Source organism: Seriola aureovittata, chromosome 15 (assembly GCF_021018895.1).
Source record: "Seriola aureovittata isolate HTS-2021-v1 ecotype China chromosome 15, ASM2101889v1, whole genome shotgun sequence".
Taxonomy (NCBI): domain Eukaryota; kingdom Metazoa; phylum Chordata; class Actinopteri; order Carangiformes; family Carangidae; genus Seriola; species Seriola aureovittata.
This window is the reverse complement of record NC_079378.1, coordinates 12,091,270-12,112,500: the sequence shown is the minus strand read 5'-3', so window position 1 is coordinate 12,112,500 and position 21,231 is coordinate 12,091,270. Positions and strand designations below refer to the sequence as shown.

General features: G+C 39.7%; 1 protein-coding gene across 1 annotated transcript in view; it reads left to right on the top strand.

The window, feature by feature from the left end:
* Nucleotides 1–21,231, top strand: part of fstl4 (follistatin-like 4) — a 223,803-nt gene that overhangs the window by 34,727 nt on the left and 167,845 nt on the right. The window lies entirely within an intron of this gene.

Here is a 21,231-nt window from a genome sequence, read left to right as displayed (position 1 = left end):
TTTACATCAGCGGTGTGTTTGATTGCGTTAATGACGTGTATGTCGATTGTGTTAGACGTCAGCAAGGAACAGGCCAATGTTTTGTGCCATATTATGACTATCAGGTCAGTTAGAAATAAATAAGTGTCAAGTGAATGATTCCTGCTACACCTAGAGTAATTGACTGAGCTATAATATTAAGCTATGAAACAAAATAGCATTGGTTGCATTAGCCTCTGACAGGTTTGTGCATACAAAATTAGTATTGTAGTAAGAACACAGTCTCTTCTTACTGTTAAGATCATTATTTCATATGAAAATATTTAAAAGAAGTCAAGTTTCCCATTTATTCTGCTTGACTTGGTCGAACAATAGATCATTCTATGAATCTATGTAAGCAGATATTTATGTAATATTGTGAGCCCAGGCAGCACAAGGAGGACACAGAACTCGCCATCATATATTTCTTGGCTTTTAATCGATGATAGTGACAGACAAAAGAGCACACAATCCATACATCACTTCCTATATAAAATACTTCCTGACAGGACTTCCTGTCAGGTCCACCCATGGATCCTACAGCTCCCTCTATCTAACTACAGAAGTATTTAGGATACTACATCCCTCCCTTCTCAGGTCTGCAGACAACATACACTGCAAGAGAACATAAGACACGTTAATCAACATTATACACTTTACTCAACTTTATATGTTGCACTTACTTCAAATTAACTCTTAATTTGTAACTTACAATTTAGGTTTGTTTCAAACTTTAAGAACTTAACTTGCCAAAAACTAAACTTATATCAACTACTTAGAACAATTTTTTTTTATTTAAAATTAAGCAACGGTGGTATTCTCTGCAGAGCTGAATAAATATTCACTTTCTTTTCAGTGTTTATTTAAGGCCTATAATAATCAGGCGGGCGTCTCTCTCTAATAGAGCGCCTTAAGGGTGGTGTTAACTGTTCTTGTAATACATGTGGGGACTCACTCCCCAGTATCAGTGGGGCCCTCCCAGAGTCCTCCCCATGGGATGAAGAGTCAGGGATCCGGACCTCAGGGGACTGTACTTGTTCTGTCTCCATAAGAGATGGGCTGCTCACAGCCTGAGGTGTACTGGGATCTATATCAGGAACACCACTGGACTCTCTCTTCCTGATTTGATCAATATGTCTCCTCACGATCTGTCCATTTCCTATGAGGACTGTACATGACAGGGGACCTGTGCAGCTCTCGATCGTTCCAGGAATCCATTTGGGACCATATCCATAGTTTTTTGTAAATATAGGATTCCCAGGTGCAAAACTTCTGAGCTTTGTGTGCGTGTCATGATTAACTTTTTGTTTCCACTGTTTCTTTTCCACCTTAGACTTCATGTCTGGAAGTAACAAATCCAAGGCAGACCTAGGTCTCCTTGACATCAACATTTCAGCTGGTGACAAGCCTGTAGTAGAGTGTGGAGTGATTCTGTAACTAAAAAGGAATCTGGACACTTTTGCTTCCAAGCTCTCATTTCCTCCTTGTATCTTCTTCATCCCTTCCTTAAAGGTTCGAACTGCTCTTTCGGCCAGTCCATTTGATGAAGGATGGAAAGGGGCTGAGGTGACATGGTTGATCCCATTTTTAGACATGAAATCAGCAAACTCAGCACTTGTAAAACAGGTAGCATTATCACTCACCAACATCTGTGGCAATCCATGGACACTGAAACTTTGTCTGAGCTTTTCAATGGTTGCATGTGAGGTTGCTGTAGTCACTGGATATACATCCATCCATTTAGAATGGGCATCAACAATCACCAAAAACAGTTTACCCAAAAATGGACCTGCATAATCCACATGGAGTCGTGTCCAAGGCTTTTCTGGCCATTCCCAGGGATGTAAGGGTGCTGTAGAGGGAGACATGCTATGCTGTTGACATGCGTCACACTGGTTTACTTCCCTCTCAACATCTCGATCCATCTGTGGCCACCAGACATATGACCGAGCTAGTCCTTTCATCCTACACATTCCTGGGTGGGACTGATGCAGCAACTTTAACAGAGTTTTCCTTCCTTTCTGAGGAATAATGACACGAGCCCCCCACAGAACACATCCATCTCTCACATTGAGCTCCCAGCGTCTGGTGAAGTAAGGCATGAGTTCAGGCTCCACTGTAGAAGGCCATCCTTTTAAGACATACTCCTGCACTCGTGACAATGTCACCTCTTTAGCTGTCCAATGTCTTATTTGTTCCGTGGTCACCAGTGCATCATCCATTCCATCCAGCACCAGCACCAGATCCTCCTCTTCCTCAGCAGGTGATGTTTCTGGAAGGGGGAGCCTACTTAGGTCATCTGCATTTATGTGCTGCTTTCCAGGTCTATACACAATCTGATACTCATAAGCTCTGAGCCATACAGCCCAACGCTGAACACGTGGTGACACCATCTAAGGAACAGGTTTAGTTTCATTGAACAGGGATATCAAGGGCTTGTGGTCTGTTACAATTGTAAAGTTTCGTCCATAGAGGTATTTGTGGAACCTTTTAATTCCAAAGATCACAGCCAAACCTTCTTTATCAAGCTGAGAGTATTTCTTCTCTGCTGGTGCCAAGGTACGAGATACAAAACCAATGGGTTTTTCTGTTCCATCTTCCATTTTGTGGGACAATACGGCTCCTAGGCCATAGGGTGAGGCATCACAGGCTAATAGCAAAGCCTTCTTCCCAGAATAATGCACTAACACATCAGCTGACTTCAATAAGTCTTTGGATTTCCTGAAGGATTCTTCTTGCTGTTTGCCCCAGCTCCAAACCACATCTTTCCTCAGCAGATGATGTAAAGGGGCCAGCAATGTGGAGAGATTGGGAAGGAAGCGGTTATAATAATTCAACAAGCCCAGATAGGCCTTGAGCTCTGTTACTGAAGTTGGGGTGGGAGCCTCAACTTCTCTTTAATCTGAGACCCGCCTCCTCTAAGCGGCTCAACACCTCATCCAGGGTCTTTAGGTGCCTTTCTCTGGTTGCTCCGGTAACCAGTATATCATCCAGATACACCGCTACATGTGGAATTCCCTGGAGAACCCCCTCCATGGTTCTCTGGAATATTGCTGGAGCGGAGGATACACCAAATGGTAGTCTGTTGTATGCAAACATTCCACGGTGAGTATTTACAGTTAAGTACTTTTTAGACTGATCATCCATTTGGATTTGTTGATATGCATGGCTCATGTGTAGTTTTGTAAACTGCTTCCCCCCAGCTAACACAGTCATCAAATCTTCTACTTTGGGTATGGGGTACTGTTCTAGGGTGGAGACTCTATTTACAGTCAATTTATAATCTCCACACAATCTACAGTCACCATCCGGTTTGAGCAAAGGAACCACAGGAGCTGCCCATTCAGAATACTTGACTGGAGTAATGATGTTCTCTTTTACCAGTCTGTCAATCTCTGCATCAACTTTAGGCTTCATAGCATAGGGAACTGATCTTGGTCTATAAAAGCGAGGAGCAGCATCAACAGGTACATGAATAGTAGCTTTAAACCCTTTTAACGTTCCCAGCTCCTCTTTAAACACTCCTTCATGCTTTTGTAGCACTCGCTGCAGGGTCAGGGGCTGTGAGTGGTTTGCAGTGTGCACTTGCTCCAGGTTCAGAGACTGTGGGTGGTGTGCAAGGTGCTTTATTTCAGCCCAGTCCAATTTAACATGCTTCAACCACCATCTTCCCAATAAGTTTGGACCTGTGCCTTTAACTACTATTATGGGCAATATCTTTTCTTGCTGTTTGTAATTCACTCTCACATATGCTTTCCCCAGCACCTTTATCTTTTGTTTTGTATATGTTTTCAACTTCAGGCGAGTTTTCTTTAATGGAGGGGCATTTTTCACTTTTTCTTTGAATGCTTTCATAGTCATTATGGTGAGTCGACATCCTGTATCCACTTCAAATATCACTGGTTCACCATTTAGAGTCATGCATACCTTGTAAGGGGGCATTGCCTCCTCTTCATCTTCGCACCAGACATTATACAAAGATAATGGCTGTTCGTCTTCATCACTCCCTTCTGCCACTCTGGGAGAACAATAATGCACTTTTCTCTCCTGTGTGTAGCGTCTTCCACTTGCTCTGGGCCTTCTGTCATTTCTCCTGTCAGCATTTAACTTTTTCTTATTGCGACACGCTCGAGCTATGTGTCCAGTTATTCCACAGGCATGACACTTTTCCTTTTTGAACCGACAGTCCTCAGGTGAATGTTTACCGTTACAGCGATAACAATCTTTATCTTTTTCTGCTCTTCTCTGGCTCTCTCTCTTCTTCCCCGTGCTCTCTGATCCTCCAGCCCTCACTGCATTACAGGACATGGTTCCTGCCTTACTTTGCAAATCCTGCACATTCTTGTTGGCAGATTCCATTGCTTGTGCTAGAGACAGGGCACTTTCAAATGTGAGATTAGTCTCTGACAATAATCTTCTTTGGATGCGGTCATCATTTATTCCACATACCAGTCTATCCCGTAACATTTGTGAAAGTGTTGCTCCATAATCACAATCTTGTGCCAATTTCCTTAATTCTGCCACATATTCAGACACAGATTCGGGGGATCTTCTCAAGCGTGAATTAAATTTAAATCTCTGGACAATTTCACTTGGCTTGGGGTTAAAGTGGTTCTTTAATAAAGTTACCAGTTGTCCAAAAGTCTTCTCTCCTGGTTTTGCAGGACTTAAGAGGTTTCTCATCAAACTGTAAGTTTGTGCTCCCACCACACTAAGCAAAATGGACTTCTTTATCTCTTCTTCCTCAATAACATTTGCAATAAAGAAGTGTTCCATTATTTCGCAATATTCCTCCCAAGCTAGCACTTTTGGATCAAATGGTGGCAGGGATCCTATTGTTGCCATCTCACCTGCATGTGTCTTCCTCCCTTCCCCCAAGTCCTTTTTTCACCTGGAGTCCTATCCTCCAATCAAAGAAGCAATTCCTTCCACAGTGGCCAGAGAGCAGGGCAAAAAACTCTTCTCCAAATTATCCTCGTCGCCATATGTAATATTGTGAGCCCAGGCAGCACAAGGAGGACACAGAACTCGCCATCATATATTTCTTGGCTTTTAATCGATGATAGTGACAGACAAAAGAGCACACAATCCATACATCACTTCCTATATAAAATACTTCCTGACAGGACTTCCTGTCAGGTCCACCCATGGATCCTACAGCTCCCTCTATCTAACTCCAGAAGTATTTAGGATACTACAGGCTCTAATGTATACTATCTGTCTGTTGGTGTGTGAGCTGTAATTCTATATTATTATATGTATTGGTGGTACAGTATTGCTATATTTTTCTTCTCTGCATGCTCTATGTGAACAAATCTAATTTTCCTTTTCCTTTGTGCATGTCTGGATCAACATCAGTACCAAGATAAGATGCATTGCTCAGTGAAAGGCTCTGCAGAACATACTATTATTGACAACAAAAACAAACAGTTCACAACTCAAGAATCAGCGAGACACTGTGGTGTTTCAGGGTGGTAATATTTTGTCTAACTGATTTGTTAACATATGATATTGTCTTCAAACTATGGTGGAGGAGTGTGTGGCTTTTTTATTTAGGTTTTACAGGTATTGGATTTTTTTTTTTTTTTTTTACACTGGCCTTAGATAGAATAAAATATTAACTATAAATGACTGATGGCGCCTACAGCATGCCTCCCATGCAGTAGCTACTGCTGCAGGTTGAAATACGTTTTAGATTATATTTAACTACAGCAGAGGTAGTGGGCATATTGACTTGTAAGCTACTTGGAGGCTTTAATAATTGATGTTTTCTGATATACCAGAGATAAGAGTGATGGAGTAGTAAAGTGAGGGAAGGGTGAAGTCAAAATCTCCACCAGACAGGCCTGTAATATGACTACCCTGTCATTTGAGGACAGCTGCTTTTAATATTCTGAGCTTTTTTTTCCCCCACTTAGTTTGTGCTGATTTCCCTCTTGAGACTAATTATCTGCTGCCTGTTTGTATGCTAAACTAGATCCACTGTCAAAATCAGGCAATTGCATTTCATTTTCTTGTTTTGCTCCCCTTTTCCTTGGATGGTGATCAGTGTAGCTCTTTGAGATTGTCTATTTTCACTGCTATTGGCTAGTGGCTTCTCCCACCTTCAGTTCTTCATTGCATCAGTTTTCCGTCTCGTTACCTTCTCTTTCTTTTTCCCTATATTATGTCTTTATCCTTTGCTTAACTCAGGTCACTGTCCTTCTATCCCTTTTTTTACTCTCCTTTTCACTCATCCTCTCCCTGTTTGGCAAACCCTTTATTGTGCCGTCTATGCTCCTCATAATGAGACAATGACATTAATCAAATTGGCCCAGTTTTACCTCTGGAACGCAGATTGTATTGAAAACTGCTTTACTGCAAACACTGCATATGAATGTTTTCATGCAAGCTCTGACAGAAATTCTGAGTAAGTGACATTTTACTGGTTGGTGAAACAAACCATCCCTGGTCAAACTGTCCCACTGCTAAAAATATGCAGTAATTTTCATTGAGTGTTCTTCTTTTCACTGTGTGTTATTGTTGTCAGTGGGTTCCATATGGAAATATTGAATATTGCCCATTTATCTTCCCAGGGAATGGTGATTAATTTGGCCTTGAGTGCTTAATTTATGAACCTTTGCGGAGGCCTAATCAGAGTTTGTTACCATCACAAATTAAACAATGAGAAGAGGCAAAGTAAGTTAAGCATTCCTGTGGTTCATTTAGATTGTAATTGGGTGAGAATTAGATGGGACAAGGTTGACAGAGAGACTCTCTAATAAGCAGCAAATGACTGGGGAGGAAGCTGGGAGGAGAAAAAGCAAAGGAGAGAGAAGAGTGAAGGATCCCAGAGAGGCAGGGATAAGGGAGGGGGGAGGGGCAACAGCAAAATATGATAGATTGAAAGTCATCTCCTGGCTTAATTACTCAATCAAATAAAATGTTTATTACATCTTTTGTTTAGGCTGCTTTGACCTATGGTCATATCGACTTTTGCATATTTTCCCTTTGTGCTTCATTGCTAATACAAAACAATATGAGAATATTTTGTAGCTTTGTAATTCTAAATGAAATCAACAGATGATCTGGTCATCTCTACTTTGGTGGCCAGTGTATTTGTGTCAGAGGGTGAACCTGAGAGAAAGAGATACAGTATGTAGTATGTCTCTGCAATGTATTTGGAGTGAAAAAGCAGAAGCATATGGTAGAGACTTTACAATAATTGCAAAAGAAGTAGGTGTATTTGGATTTTTCATCTTTACAGGTTCTATGTTGTCATTGACCAGTCACAAAGCTTTAACTGTGTGGGTGCACTGACTAACATCCTTCCCAGAAATTCCTGATGCCTCTACAGTCACTCTACTTACTGATAGCTAACTTGTCACATACTAAAATGGGAGAAGAATAGGCGGGAGGGGTAGAAGTATGGAAGACAGGATCAAAACAAGGAGAGAGAAAACACACTTGCAGCTTGCGGCTCTTTTTCCCTTACTATTAAAAGTTTCCTTGTTGAAACTTCTTTTTCCTGCTTGTCTGTTTGTTCCAAGTAGGTCTGACCTGACATATTTAAAGCAAAGATGGTCCAATTGTAATTCCAACTGTAGACCAACAAGGGCCGCATCAGGCTTGGAGTTGAGCTATAAACTAGACATGCACTGATCGATCGGCTGGTGATCAGAAAAGGCCTCCCTTCAGTGCATCTTTAGAAGCTCTGCCTCCCAAATTCATTACCAAGGCACTGATACAGTAGTGGAAGTGAATACTCTTTTTCTTATAGTTGAAACAAAACAAAACAAACTTTATAATATAAAACACCATATAACAAATGACACAAGCACAGCACCATAAACACAGTTGAGTAAAAACTGCTTTAATTTCACTTTCTGTCTTCCTCTCTCTGAGATTCATAATCAGTTTCAGTATGCTATACATAGACATTTGTGCCTATGGATGTTCTCTACTGTATATCCATACTTCATACACACAATTTCAAATCACAACCAGTTTAGGGAGCTTTCATATGTGGGATACTGTGATTTGTAGATTATTCTCCCAGAGACATCCTGCATAATTAGAATGTGCAAAAAGAATAAATTTTCACCGCTGAAAGTTGTAAGTCACTATCTCACACATCGTAAATCTCTGTGAAATGTGATTTCATTAAACTGTAGAGCAATAAAGATTACCAAGTGAAAAGTTCGTTGAGCCATTGAGGACTTAATCAAAATAGTAAAATGAAACAGGCTTTGCTAAAATCAGACCCACCTTTTATAGACATCGTTACAAAATTAGCATGTCTTCAGGTAAAGTCATGATTTGCACCATAAATCTAACAATTTTCACATCGTCATGAACCTAAATTTGATCAGGCTGGAAGTTGTGGCTCATTTCCTTTCTGATCTAATTCACATGCAGCCAAAGGTTCATGGTGTGATAATTTTTTGGCCAAAAAGTCTGAAAGTCAAAGACAAAGGGGGATTTTAGCAGCAGTGTAAGCTTCATGTTGAGCGTGCCTAGAGACACTGCTGAAGGGCTTAAGGAGGGCACACAGTCTCTCCAGGGACTAAGAGGGACTGACAGTGGCACTCTGCATTGCACTACATATGCCTGGGCCAGGCTGCACCAGTGGGCCTACTTGGACATGCACACGCGCACACACACACACACGCTGGAGTGCAGATAAGAAGACTGGAAACAGACAGAGGTTAGTTGCAGAAAGATGCCCTGAGAATCAGCAGACAAAGGTAGACATTTATTAAGGGGGGGGGGGCTGAGAGCATCCTCACAGCTTCCTTTTGATCTTTAATGAGTTTGAGATAAGCATTGTAATGCTTTTCTGTTGGGCACAGGAAAACGGCTAACGTGACAGCTATTTGCATACCATTAAAGAGAGAATATGTTCCACGGGTTCAACTCTCACCAAACATTCTGACCCATTTTGTATTATACTTTTCCTACTGTGATGATATATTTACAGCCTTTCAAACTTAATTAGTTGTTGATGTACAGTGGTTGGTGTACATGATAATGAAATAGCATGGTTGAACTTTCTCTCTCATATGTCATTATGCTGGGATCCCTTGCATTTGACTATACTCTCAAGGGCAGTAGCTGACTGCGCTCTGGTGTTAATCACACGTTAATAGGGCCACAATTCATGATTATTTTCATCTATGATTCTTTTTGATTCATATATTAATCCTTTTTAAATTAATATATTTTCTGACCTAAAATGTCAGAAAATACAAATTTCCACTTTTGCAGAACCTGAGATTGCCTCTTCATTTACTTGTTTTGTCCACTTGATACATTTTCTGTTTATTAATTTACTGGATTGAGTACTACAAATTGTACGTGTCCAAAATCCCAGTCAAATTAATTATTTCTCGTCTGATTACTCTTTAATCGTCAAAAATTGCTGTATTTATCAGTTTCCATCCATTAGCTATACCAATTATCCTTAAGGGTTGCAGGGGGCTGGAGCCAATCCCAGCTGACATTGGGCCAATTGACCGAAGCTCAATGTGTCTGGATTGTGCGAGGAAACGGAGCAGCCGGTGGAAACCCATGCAGGCACGCAGAGAGCATGAAAACTCCATGCAGAAAAGCCCCAGCTAGCCAGCAGGTTCAAACCCAGAACCTTCCACTTCACCACCATACTACCTATTTATAGTTTTATGTAATGTAATTACTGTAATTACCTGTAATTCTGCTTATGCTTACGTATCACTCACTGGAGGTCAACTCCTGGATAATACCAGCTGCCGCTGTGTGAGTGTAAGCATCACTGTGAAACCTTCAGATCCAGTCTTTACCTTCATCCCCCTGATTTTTACTGCCTTACCCATCAACAGCAGACGGCTTTATGAGCTGAGAACAAAAATGATTGCTTTTGAATTCAGATTATATGCCTTTGCGCTCAGCTCTTTCTTTCCCTGTCATTCTATCTCTCTGCTCCTGCTCCTGCCCTTTTCCCCACCTCAAACACACATATACACACACACTGTTGTACATATATACCTGCTGGAGTTCGAGGATCAGTTACTGTGATTTGGATTTCAACCAGCAAGGTCTTCAGTAGCACTTTGCAGAGGACAAGGTGTATTTGCATACCCCCAGAGAAGTGGAAATATTAATAAGCTGCTGTCAGGTCACATTTCTATGACTGAGTAAACAAATTCAATCTTAAATACTTTCCTATAACTCAGATGTCATCAATGTCCTTCTTAGGTGTATATTGTTTTATCAGTCAGAGAATATTCATTTGTGAGAGATGATTTTTATTTGTCTAATGTTCCTAATTTAGTTGGATTCCTTTGTTGCTGCAGAGTGGTTCAGACATTTTGTCATTTTAGAGAGAAATGACAAATGTGGGCAGATTTGATCCTTACATGAGGACATTGTGTCCAATTTTTTGCTATCGCTACATTGCTAATCTTAGCATTAACAGCTGTTTACATACCAGTCTTGCCAAGAGCTGCCTTGACAATACAAGAGGTTATAGTACGCCCTCTGAGAAGCACTACTTTTTCAGACTGGGCCCTGCAGTGACTCGGTATTGGGCAGAGCAGACCAGAGCCAGCTGGTCAACACGCTAATTTCACTAAAAGAAAAGAAGAAATAGATGAAGATGAGTGATAGAAATAGAAGCAAAACAAGAGGCTTGCTTACCACTGCTGGAGACAGCTCTTGGCAAATAAATGTGCTTGTAGCAATATGAAAACGTACAAATAGCTCCTTTTTAAAGTGGCATAAAAACTTTAAGCAGTTTGCCACAATTTAGGCAAGAAGAAGAAATGGCCCTAGAATCTGAGATTAGATCAGAAACAGCTAACAATTGTAGGAAACACAAAGGTGTCCATCCTGATGGATTAGTCTTACAGCAGCAGTAACCAATTTGCACTTGCATAAAGTGGTAAAGAGGCTGTTTACTTGTGAATTTGTTTTTAAGTGAGGATATTACTAATGCTTTAAGATTCAGTAAATCCCTTAGTGAAAAAAAGAAACATTCAGCCCTTTACTCCTCTGTTGCATTACTGTCTCGACAGTGAATGAACCTGAACTATAAACAGCTATAGCAAGAACTGCATGTCATTATGGCAACCATGTAGTGGACTGTAAAACTGGCAGGCAACGGTTCATCTGATGAGACAATTGCTAGCAGTTGGAAAATAAATTAAAGATTGATTGATGCGCAGGGGAAGGGCAACTACAAATAAACTGCTCAGCACTTGTGATTATGCACTTACGTAACTGGTTTACAGTCAGCTAGTTGCTGTTACCTGATTTAGAGATAAATCTAAAATTAAAATAAATTATCTTGTTAAGACTAACATAACGACAGCTCATACTGTGAGTTGGGTGCTCACAAAATTAGTGGGCTACTGTCATTACCATCCAGTCTGTCAAAATGTGAGGTTGACTTTTTAAATAGATATTTTCATACTCTTGGACTTGTTAGTCAACTTAATTTAAACCACTGGTTACACACTGTCAGTATGAAGGTGTATGAAGGTGTGTGTATGTGTGTGTTTGTGTGCGCTCACACATGTGTGCGTGTTAGTACACTATGTATGCAGCAGCCTCTGTTGTTTTCTGTATTTTGCTCTGGTATTGAATTTATTATCGAGAATCATGGAATTTCATTGGTATTGGTAACCACTACCAAATTTCTGGCATCGTGAGAGCCATAGATATAAGGATGCATCCTTGTATTCTAAATGATTATCTCCAGTCTGAGTAAAAGTGCCTCTGAACGTCAAAAATAGTCAGCTTGCACTTGATAAATTCAAGCAAATGCATTCTATGGAAAAGCTGTGCTCTCACAAGAGAGTGTCAAGTATGGGCAGATTATCTAACCACTATTTCTATGGTGAACAAATGATAGGCTGACTTTGCTTTAGTGATGATTGGATCTTTAAGCACTTAAAAAACTGTCTGAATATCAGGCAGCTTATGTTAACTGTGAATGTTCTATGGGGTGGGTGGGTATTGATAAGCTCCAACTTTATCGGTTCTGCTCTTTAGTTACCAACGGCATTTGTGATTAAGACATTTCTCTCTCTCTCTCTCTCTCTCACTGACTGTGTGTGTGTGAGGGGCAACACTGGAGCAGCACAAACCCTGCTAAATTATACCAACATGGGTTAATGATGAAAAGTAACCATTAGCTGATCGTTCTGGGTATGTTATATTCATAGGCATAACCTGAACTGTCATTCAGAAATTCAGTTTCATGTCACTGGGGGAGAGAGGGTTGTTAATGTTAATCGAGTACTTATGAGAAAATAAACAATGTTAAATCTGTTCTTAATTAGTTGTTTTTCTTTTACAAAATGACAAAAAGTACCGTTAATTACCGGATCAATAAGTGGTATTTTAAAAATTTTAATGAGTCCCATCCCTGGCAAAGTGTTGTCCAGCAGGACTACACCTACATCTGTGAAATGAGGACTGCCCAATAACCAGTCCGACTATGAAAGTTTTTGTTGTACATCTTCCTTTCTCTCCCTCTCGCCTTGGCCGGGTGTCGCCACGTGTATCCTTTAACTGTTAATTTTAAGCCCCCTACAGACTCATGTAAATGCAACTTCATTTTTGCAGCCATGGGCTGCTGCTGCAAAATGTATTTAAGGAAACACAACAAGTAGACCTTGTAATTTTGTCAAACTACCATTTCCGAGGTCAAAAATGAACCCCCCAAGCTCAGTGTCTGAGTGAACTGCAAATGTTCGTCAGCCACCTTTTGTAGCCTGTAGTGAAGAGGCATTTGGTACTAAAGATTCTGAATGTCACTTAAAAGTATGTTGCCTCAGTATTTATCTCTGCAAGATTGTTATTACCCTTAGTCTTCATTATTATCACTTCCTGTACAGAGAGGGAGTGAGAACAAGACAAAAAGCAATGTGCAGCAGAAAAAGCTGCCTGTGCAACAAATGGAGGATCTCTTGGAACACTTACTGGTGTATCACAGTGCCCTTTACGCCCCATCTGTAAGCTGGAGTCCCATCAGTGAGTTGTGTTCTCATATTGTCCTTTTCAGCAGTTTGTAAGAGGCAGTATCACTATTTTTGAAATGGATGATTTGTCAGTTTGGTAGAAGGACCTTCAAATGACGAAAATTGAATATAAGATGCTCAGGGCGGAAAGCTTGAGCTCAGATAAAATAAAGGAGATAACATTAAAAACAGTGAGTCAGTAAGGAACCGAGACGGCGGTCACACCAATGCACCTTGGCAGCATAGAGTGAAATGAAAATGAATCAAATGGGCTTGAATAGAATTTAAAAAAGGTTTTAATATGGCATTTGTATTTCCTACATAATTTCCTAAATATGACAAGCAATTACCATTGTCTGGGTTTTGGCAGCCTGAGTGAGCAGGCTCTGCCAGGATTCTGCCTTTGAGGGTGTGCTTTTAGAATTCAATATGCAATTTGAGATTTCTCTGAAGCTCTTTGTCCACATCCACTCCTTTTTTGTCAGTGACAAGGAAGCACATAAAAGCCGCGCGGCTACTGTGACAGACATTGTGATCTCAACAAACTACTGTATACCCATATCCCACAGAGAAGAGTCTCCAGAAATAACTGCATAGACTCGCAGGATTGTCTGATCATTGTTATAGCATATATACAAGAATCTATTTTAAAAAATTGTTATGATCCCTGAAGCCTTTTGAAATGCATGAAGATTAATGAGAATCCTATCATGGATGTAATTTAAGAAGAAGTCAGTGAGGGGATGGCACCCGTGGCTAGGCAGGTGGGTTGCTTGTTGTCAGAAATATTTGCCACTTTCTTTGGAATTAAATCACTGAATAATTTATTATTCAACAAATTTAAATGTAAAATGGCTCGGGCAGCCAGCTTCCAAGGGAGAGAGAAAAACAGCAGCTGCAATAATAGCAAATATAACAAGCCAGGTTTTTTTTCGTTTCTTTTTTTTCTCAGAGCGAGCCCAGGATTGCGCTGGTGTCCATAAAGGTGACTAGAATCATGCATAGGTAATGTGATACGGTCATGGGTTCTGATTGAACTGGAGGATAGATCAAATGTCATAGGTCATTTATGCTATATTGCCAGCATTACAAGGTTAATTACAATGTGAGATAGTTAAATCAGCTCATATTATCAAGTTTTCCCTCATAATTAAAACTCCCACCCCACCGGGCTGGAGAGGTTGACATCCTTCGAAAAACAGAGTTCTCCTGTTTTGCTAAGTGCTGTTACAACCCAACACATCATTAAGCAGATCATTTATACCGTCCTAACTCAAGTTCTCGGTCCTGACAAAGCTATGTTGTTTGGGTTTGAAGTTTAGTATGAAAGTATCGGGCCTTTTTTAAAAGTAATACAGGTTATGTTATGACCCAGTAATGATATAGAATTCTATTTAGTCTATTAAATTGCAGAATTGCAGCAGAATCAAAAGTCATCATATTGAACAAACTTTAAATCATATTGTTACAAATGTATGCATATCATTTTTGTATTGGATCTGTGGGATCCAAGTATATTTCAGATCTGTGGGGAAACACTTGCACTCACATCTTATCATAGCTGTAAAGTAGCTGCTGCCATCACCATCATTGCCTAGAAGTTTTACTATGTTTTGTCGTCAAAATTAAGCCAGCTGTTCTTTGGTTTAAATGTGGTTTACATGATTCAGAGTTTTTTTTTTTTGTTTTTTTGGAAGCCCAGAACAGACAGTTGTGGCAGAACAGAGTCAAGAATGGGTTTTGTGAGACATTTTAGTTTTACTCTCCTTGCCCTTCTATGATAGTGTCTGCAGTATAATCTATCTATTTTTTACTGTCATCTTTCTGACAGAGGTTTGCTGTAATGCATCACCACTCTGTCAACCCTGAAGGATTATTAATCTTCAATTTTCTTTGTTTTGTTTAGCAATGTGCTTTTTTGATGTAGTACCCACCCGTGTGATTAACAATGTAACAGGGTAGTCAGTTTGTTTTTAAGGTTGATTTTGCACTAAAAAACTTCTTTTGGAATCTTTTGGATGATGTGTATTCCCCAGTGTCTATGTCCACACCTCAGAAAAGCTAGCATGCATATGTATACTGTATCAACGATCATGTACCTACAGGATGTTTCTATGAATGCACATTTGTACATTACTCCCTTCAGAAATCTCCCCTGTGCTCCTCCTGCACCTCTCCCATATATCTGTACTGCTTTCCTTTGCTCCTCTTATTTGTGCTCACGTTGCATTCAGGAAGTGGTTGCAATGATGTTGGCTGATAGAGGCCTGTGTTCTAACATTTTAATCAATAACAAATTAATGGATGTTTATTGTCATTGCACAGGTACAGCAAAATTTCATTTGGCACTCCGAGTGGTATACTGAAGAATACAGAGGTCACACCACACAGCAATCATACAAAAGACTAAGACTAAAAGATGTTAAAAATCCATTTATCATATCCAGTAAAAACAACATTTGCAGGAGCAGACAACAGTGAGAATAGACATTTAATGACAACCCTGAACACCTTAGTGCGTCATTCACATGTGCTGATGGCACTCAAGTTAATGTAGAGAGCGAAGGCTGGGATATTACAGGGCAGGGGTGGCGATATATCGAATGTACTCGATGTCGTAAATGACAATATCGCGATCATCGAGTATAAATTGTCTCATAATTGTTTTAAGACCTGACATGAAATTCTCTTTGCCGTTTCACTCCTATTGCTCTCCGTACTGTGGCTGTCTCTCTCTCAGACACACTACCCCACCCATCCAGAAAACTCTCCGCATGTTTGTATTGTTCATATTTATATTGTGTATCGCAATATAGCCTAAAAATATTGCAATTACTTAAAGACCATATCGCCCAGCCATGTTACAGGGTAGACTCTTGAGGCGAAAATTATGAGTATCTCATAATGACAAAAGGCAATAATGATGTATTAAAATTATGTATTCATTCACTGCATTGTGGTGTCAGTTGAAAGAATTTGTCAACTGAGATGAAACAATGTGAAACAAAGTTTATTGTCTTAGCTTAGTGCCTCTTTAACACACACATACACACACATACACAGAACAGCAGTTAAAATGTTTAAAGGAAGCATACAACTATGGCCCACTGAAATCTTTTCAATCTGTGTATAGTAAGTGTACAGGACACATTACAATATTTAACAAGCATAATCAACCTGGACACATTTCTATCACATATCAGTATTCAGGCTTGCAGACTGCAGTGTGTTTTTCAGTCACCTTCCAGCTATAATTCAGATGATAGAAAAATGTTGTGTGCGTGCGTGCGTGCGTGTGTGTGGATTTACGTTCAGTCTTATTAGCAGCAGACTGATAACCGGTCCACTTTTCTTCATGAAGTCTGTGTGTGCCTATGGTGTGTGAGAGTGAAAGACCTGCTCTCTCCATTGGAGCAAATAGAGTCTGGCTGTTGACACTGCCCTGAGTAGTTAAAGTGCATGAGTGATTGTTCGTGTGCAGGACATTGTCTCTGGGCCTGGTAATGTTTTTGTGGGTGGGTGTTAATGTCACATAGTCGTCATCGATTTTGTTTGTTGCATGATCGCTTTAAAAGCCGAAGATGGCCCAGACTACCGACTTACGGTACCTCTTAGATTAGTTTTCCCCCGATGTCCACACCATCTGCCATGTTCCCCATGAGTTTCTTCTTCTTCACTGAAAGTTTACCCTCTTTCATTTGATAGGTGCCACCACAAGGAGTCATGAATTAGTGACTCTAGTAAGGGGATTCCATTTAGAATGCCCACATGTTTTACTTAAAATATAGATATCTGGCACCAGTGCATCAGTAACGTATCACAAGTAGTAAGAAGTAATACAATTTATTCCTGAATTGATGTTTTGTCCGATGAATTTAGCTAACAGCAAGGGAAATCATTTTTTCAATTTAATCTGGCCCTCTGCAGTTATTGACTATTTCACCAACCGTAGCTTTGTTACCCAAGTTTTAACTTTTTAACATTGTGTGCATCTGAATGTCAGAGGTAAAGCTTCAGCAGTGTTAACAACATCCAATCTGTCATAGATTGTGGTAGGGCTCTGTGAATTGCTGAGTGCCATGTTTTGCCCATTAATAATGCTAGTTTTCTGATGTCTGTACATTATACAGTAAATATATGAAAAATCACATGTAAAATGATCAAGCTGATGTTCAGTGCAATGAGCTGTGGTCCACTGTTATGCATTACACAGAAAATTCTATAATTTATTTGCTTTTTTATTTGCTCGGACTCATTAATTTGGACAAATGATAATAAAAAAGAAGATAAGATCATTTCATCAAGGCATTTCACTTTAAGTCACTAAACATTGATATTAATTTGTCACCTGGTTCCAGATTTGGGCAATTTCTAAGCCTTTTTTGTTTGTGTATGAATGTTTAATTTCGTGTTTGACCCAGAGTTTTTGAATATTTCCAATATTTACTCTACTTAAAAACATAGAAGCTGATACAACAGATGCAGTAAAATAGAAATGTATATCAAAGCAGATTACACTGCTCAATTGCCCATGTATGGAAGTGACCAAATTAAGAGCTAATATCTGAACATCAGACTAGTGTATAGCATTGAAAAGAAATCCAGGACTTGTAGTATTGAAGTCGTGTCATTAACTTGAGCTCTGTGCACTTGGTCATGTTATTTAGGTGTTATTTTTTCCTATCACTTACACAAAACCAATTAAAACCTGTTGAACGATATCAATCTGGCATCAGCAACAGGGTTTTATGTGTTCCATGGAATTTCACGCGTAAACTTCCCTCTCAGCTAATGACAAAGAGGAAATGAAGAGGTGATCGCATAGAAGAATAAAATATATCTCACATTTCAAATGCTCTCTCAGGGGATAGATATGGTCTCCAGTCATATTCGGGAATTGCATTTCATATTCAAACACAAATGGAGCAATTTGTGCAAATAGCATGCGTAATAGTGGGGCAGACTCTCAGGTGTGTGAGCGACGGCTGGGCCCTGGAGGAGAGGCTCTTCACCCTAAATGCATCAGCAACGAAACCTCAGGTCCACGGAAATAGGGCAGTGAATGAGTTAGGGTGTCATTGGTTAAGGACATCAGTGAGAAGCAGGGGAGGGAGGGAGGGAGAGAGAGAGAATGAGAGAGAGAGAAATTCGTGATGAAATTGCTACTTGCCATACTAAGCAGGACCAGTGAGTACAGAGCCCGCTATGGCTAGCATGGTTATTTTGACATGTTGGAATGAGCTGTCTTGCAGTGAGCTAAGTGATAATTCACCTGTCAATCTGTGGGGGAGGCAATGATAACACATTTCTCAGGTGATTGAAAGAGGGCAGGGATCAAACTAATCAACCCAACTTTGCTTTCTGATAAAACTAATTAAAGAAAAAATGATGTCAAACTTCCACCTGCAAGTCAGCTCCTTGCAAGTTTTGTTGTTCCGGAAAGCACCAGTGTCTCATTAAAGTTCTGTTGTAGGTTTAGAGATGAGTTTGAAATTAGTGTTTAAAGGCAGAGCAGCTCCAGCCTGTGTTCTAGAAATCATATATGTTAAAGCTGCACTGTGGACTCTAGTGTATTACCATTTAAAATGTTCTTCCCAACAGTACTTCTTACTACAGTGCAGACACAGAACATTTTTTAAAGCTTTATTTATTTATTTTTTTGCTTATGAAGTCTCAAGACGTTTTGAATTTTTCAGGTTTGTTATAAGGCTGAAGATTTGATAACATTTTAATCAATTTTCCTTTCAATACTGGATTGACGGTGTTTTTACCTAGTTTAGACCAAGTCATTCTTCGGCAAAAGCCAAAGGATTTATTCTTCAAGCTATAAATGGCCTGGCTGTTGCAATATGGTTTAATATTTTATAAATACAGATGTAACAACTCTCTAAATCCACAGTTTAGTTCAGATCTCAATTTGTAAACCACGGGTCTGTTCATACTTCAAATGTGCCCACAGGGTCTGCAGTCTCTGGGTTATTATCTATCTTGAGCTAATTAAACTAGCCTAACTTTTACTGCAGGCATGATCACTCAATGTTAGGTGTAATATAGGTGTTCTGTCTTACATTATTGCAACACGAGATCATGGACATTTAGAATCACTTGCACTTATAAATTGTATGATTTTTTTTTTACGAAGTCAAAACATAATCTACATTCACATGATCATTCCATGGGAGTTGGCTGACTGAACTATACTGAGCTGACTTTTAAATAAGTGTCAGTAATTATGGTTTCGTAATTAGGAATGTTTACATGAATTTTCCAGCACTCATTACCGTGGCAACTCAGATCCACCTGCTTCTTGGAGAACATTAAAACAGTTATTAACACATTTAAGTTAAGTGCACATTTCTAAACCATACACCTGAGTAAAATGTACTTTGTCAAATTTCTTCCTTGGTCATTGTGCAATCCAATTCTTGTGTTTTACCTCAATAATTTGATGATAAGCAGTACTTTGGTACCAGCAGACGATCTAATTTGCATCTATTAAAAATGGATAGCATAATGACCAGCTGTAGGAATGAAAGTCATCTACTAAGGGTTTGTACCAATACAAGACAACCCAGCTCGCAGTACAATAAGAAACCATATCAGAGATGCCTTTATTATTCAGAGTGGGTGTTTCAGAGCCCTGACCTTAATCACAGTTTACCATAATTTTCAGATGGTTTTGATAATAGCATATGCATGCACAGTAGCACCAGCAACTGTAAACAATCAACCTCTTGTTTTGTTTTCTATAGCTCACAGTCTCATCTACTCTCCCGCTCTGCTATTGTTGCCTGTTCTGCTGCTTTCTACATTGTTTGATCTGCCTGTTTGTATCTCGTGCCTTTTCAACTCTCACATTTTTTGTCACCTGCACATACATTCACCCAAAGGATGCACGTAAAGATATTCACTTTACTTCGATTTAATTTTAGACTGAGAATATCAAACACAGTTTTCCATTACTGAAGTTGCAGCTTTATGCACCAATTTGCATGAAACACTGTTGAGACAATTATGTAATCAAGGTGTGCCTACCTTAACAATACACTATGTAAATTCATGCAAGGAACTCTGTATCTGAACATCATTGACACACTAATTGTTGAACAACCAGAAGCACAAAAATGATGATATTATAAAAATAATAAAAAAGAAAATTAAATGATAGGCAGGGAAAAGTTTAAGAAACCCATTTTCCACCCTACTAGTGAGACAGCTGCCAGAGCCAAGGTTTTTTAAAATTTGTACAATCCAGTGAACATCCAAAATTATCATTAGTCATGTAGCGTTAACGCTATATTTAATGATTTACTCTCGTTGAAATGGGGCACCAGTCCTCTAGGAGGACAACAATGAATTACTTCATTGCCAAATTTATCAATCTCATATCGGAAGCCATGACTTCTCGATTCAATGGATCTCCAGTCTCTACGTCAAAAGAATACGACAGGACAACAACTGGGTGTAAATAAATGAGTTTATTTAACTAAACTACTATGTACAGAGTAAATGCAAGGTGTAATAATCATAAAGATGAAAATAATATAATGAATGAGCAGTGTGATGAGTTGGCAATGGTGGGAGAGAATATGTTATGGCTATACACTATGACTATACAGCTAATGATGCTACATCTAAGAATTAGGTTTGATGATTAAATATTGCTATATTTCGACATCAACCCAGTCATGAGCAGAGTGTTAAGACCGGCCTACTGTGAGTTGCGCTGTAGCTGAAGACCCTCGGCTGGAACCCAGGCGGCTGTGGTTGCCGTGGTAACCCTGGAGACGCGGGGTCTAGGTGGATTCTCCTGGAGGCTGTGTCCCGTTATCACGATGACGGATTCTGCCGGTGTCTCAGCAGTTCAGCTCTGGTGGAGTTTGCCAGGAGACTTTCTGTCTCGGGCTTTCTTGATTTCTGCTCGGCTTCTCTGCAGGAGGTCGTGCAGATGTTATCTGCTGGCGTCTCTTGCGGGTTGATGCGAAATAAACTCTAATGCTCTTCACTTTGGTTGGGTAACTTAGAGGAGACTGGCGTTGACCAGATGACTCTAAAGTTGTCAAAATCTTCAAAAAAGGAAAACTTGATGATGATTAAAAGTTACGAAATTACTCTGAGGCACTTCTGTTGCTTTGGTTCAGTTGGTCTTGACTTGGCTTATAAAAATAAAAGATCGCGCATGTAGACAAAAATCATGTTACTTGTAGCTGGTGGCAAAGAAAAATAAAAGACG